This window comes from Adiantum capillus-veneris, chromosome 27, assembly GCF_014529385.1.
Source record: "Adiantum capillus-veneris isolate H3 chromosome 27, ASM1452938v2, whole genome shotgun sequence".
Taxonomy (NCBI): domain Eukaryota; kingdom Viridiplantae; phylum Streptophyta; class Polypodiopsida; order Polypodiales; family Pteridaceae; genus Adiantum; species Adiantum capillus-veneris.
In genome coordinates this window covers 106,423,778-106,427,177 of record NC_140957.1, presented here as the reverse complement: position 1 = coordinate 106,427,177, position 3,400 = coordinate 106,423,778, and the positions used below count along the sequence as shown (strand labels likewise).

The 3,400-nt window shown below is 45.4% G+C and overlaps 1 pseudogene; it reads right to left on the bottom strand.

The window, feature by feature from the left end:
• Positions 1-397: 397 nt before the first annotated feature.
• LOC147422507 (uncharacterized) lies at positions 398-2,553 on the bottom strand (annotated as a pseudogene).
• Between the last annotated feature and the right edge of the window lie 847 nt (positions 2,554-3,400).

Here is a 3,400-nt window from a genome sequence, read left to right as displayed (position 1 = left end):
CAAACTTCATATATAACGAACTTTGTGCAAAACCATAACCGGTCATAACCATCAAAACCATAATGATAACCATAACCATAAACAAAACAATAACCATAACCATAAAGAAAACAATAACCATAACCATGTCTGAATAATAACCATAACCATGTCTATACAAAAAAGAGACACAGAAGCGTGTCTGTGTCTCACAAAACATATATATGAAATCCACTGATGACTACGCGTCACAACCTGCACATAGGACAAGTCACAAAATTAGTATTGATATTACTTCACATATACTTATTTAATTAAATCAACTCACACATATTAACGTCTCACCTCAATCGATCATCGAGACTCTAAGGCGTCCCTGTCTACAGGCTCTCCTGAGGCAGCAAGATCATTCAATACTTCATAAATACCTCTGCGATATCCATATGTCTCCTCCTGGCCTGTCGGGGCTCAATGCATTGCAAGACTCTGCGTTTATACAAAAATCAAAGTAATTAAGAATACATGATTCATCGCATTTTAAAAAAACACCATAGCTAGGATTGGATTGGAAACTCACAAACTCATAGCAAAAGGTGTCGAAGCCTCCACTGCCAAGATGAGATGTCCCCCTGGTCGTATGTCGTATCTCCACGGCCTGACGGTGCTATCTGAACGACGTGTCCACTGTCCACTCATCCTCCCTGATCTGCTGCCACGTCTCGTGTGGGATGCCCGAAGGCTTCGGCGAGCCGGTCCTGAAAGCCCGATGAGCTGCATCTCGATGATGTTTCACGGTGTCCCGTACAACACCCTTGATCCACCTCCTCGGAAGATTCTCTGAACTTGGAGCAAGCTGATACTCTCTCATGATGGTCTCCACTATATAATTTATTTTGTTACGATCCTGCTCAGGCGAAGGTGTCAGAATGCTGGCCAAAAACTATAGCTTCGCGAGCTGGCAAACCCGCTGTCTCATCTCAGTCCCGACTCTATCCATGTCAACAGAACCATCTGCCCGTACATTATAGACCTTGGAGACACTAGGATTGTGTGCCCCCCAAGGTGTCAGAGGTGTGCTAAGAGGTGTGTCGAGAGGTGTGCCTAGGTAGGACGGGGGTCGTGAGCAAGGAGGCGTCAAAGCATCTGTGGACCCTCCTCCACAGCAACCACCACCTCCACCTGACGATCGTCGAGATCGACGAGTGCACATGTGCTGCAGAGATGAGGACGTACCCGCCTCTGCCGTACTCCTAGGTGTTGAAGCAGCCGTGATGGGAGACCTCGCAGGAATCGTACCCGTAGGCATCCCCCCCATAGGCGTCAGACCCTCGAGTGTGAAGCCCGGAGGCGTAGTATCCGTGCCTCTGGCTACCCAGTACTGAGACGCAGATGCCACCTGACTAGGTGTCCTCCGTGTGATGAAGCCCATAAATGCATCTACACTCATAGAAGCGGGATCTGGAAACTGGTCTGCCATACGAAAGTCCTACACAAAGAAAGTAAAAGAAAGCGTCAGAACACCTTTGTTTAAATTAAATTTAAGATTAATTTTAAATGAACGTCTTCACATAAACACTTATAGGCCTTGACTAGTGAGGCATCATCGATAAGATCTTTCACCGTATCATCGTCTATCTCTAATTGCAGACATAACTCTGCCCCAACTCGTTCTTGCAGATTGTCTTCATCCATTGCATCTTCATCTACAAGTGTCATATTTGCCTTGTCTGCATCATCCCTCGTATATCTGTCAACTTCCTCTGCCATACCTTCGTCCATCTCATCTGATGTCACAGTAGTATCTGTGTCGTCTGACCAACTTTCCTCTAGGAGCTCTTGCCCTTCAAATACTTGTTTATTTCTTGGAGCAACCTGATTCACAAACCACCATTGTTGCTCTCGAGGGTCCGGTACAAAGACCACTTGATGGCATTGTTCGGGGAGAGAAAATGTGTCACTCTCATCTGTCCAAACCTCTGTAGAATCTATCTGCACAAGCTTGTTTCCATCTCTACATACCATTGCATTGTGACCAGAAGTAATCACCTTGAACCACTTCACATCCAACAAAAACATCTCAAACCGCCTGAAGCTGACTTTCAAGATATCTGACACCAAACCACAGTAATCCAGGTTGCTAGTGCTCTCATTCGTGTCTCTGGCACTAGCCCTGCTCTTTTGCATGAAACTAACCATTACCCCACTGTCAAACGTGTTTCTTCTGTTGTGAATTTGTTGTGTTCTGAAATGCTTTCCATGCAACCACAGTGCCATGTATGTATGATACCTCCAGTCACATCCAATAGCAAGCTCTTTCTCTTCTAGAGATATGGGTTCTTCGATCTATCGAGCTGCTCTCACTGTCTTGTCCAACCATGCCATTGTAGGGAATTAAGGTAGAGGAGCGAGATAGTCTGGCAAGGGTAAGCCTCTAGTCGTTCGGCTTCGCCTGAAATCATGTCGCTCCCTATTGCGTCTCTCTTTCTCTTCTTCGTACCTTTCAAGCCATTTTTGCATCAGCTCTGAATTTAGTATACATAACTTCATGATATTTTCTCGCATGGTGTCGTTCATTTTCTTTGGCACCCCTTGCCCCTGCGGCTCCTCTCCCACCAATCTTGCATCCTCCTCATTGCTCCATAGTCGAGGCATTCTAGGTCATAAATGGATAGAAATTCGGTTGTCAAGACAAGAGACTCTTGCACCAGCCATCCTTCTGCCATGCTCCCCTCTGGACACACTTTTTGGCGAACAAAACCCTTAAGTGTTTTCATGAACCGCTCTAGAAATAACATCCAACGGCTGTGGATTGTACCTTCCATTGCAACCTCATCTACTACATGGACGAGCAAGTGCATTTGGATAGTTAGGCAGCTCGTGGGTAGATACTTCTCAATCATGCAAACTGCCTCAATGGAGTTAGCCCTTGCGACTGCAATGGATTCCTCTCGTATCTTCTTGGAAGAAATCCACTACACTAGCTCTGAAATCTTGTATATGCAGAACCGCACTTCCTCCATTAAACACCCCTTGATCGCAATTGGAAGAATGAATTTCAAGAACTTATGCCAGTCGTGCTATTTCAGTCTTCACAGTTGATCGTCATGGGTGAATGTTGCCTTGAGACGTCGCATATATCCTGTTGGCATCATGAACTCTGAAATCACCCTTTTGACTTCTCATTCCTCGCTTTTTAGCAATACCCATGGCGCTCTTGGAAGCTTTGTTTGGCCAGCTTCATTGGTGAAAGGACACAGCTCTGGCATCTTTCCGACTGACTGTAAATCATCTCGTGAAGCTCGATTGTCTTTCATTCCCATGATTGTCTTCCAGAGGAGCTCTCCCACATTCTTGAATATATGCATTGGATCTAGTAAATGGTTAATTAGTAGATCACCCCAGTACGGCAACGTATGGAGAA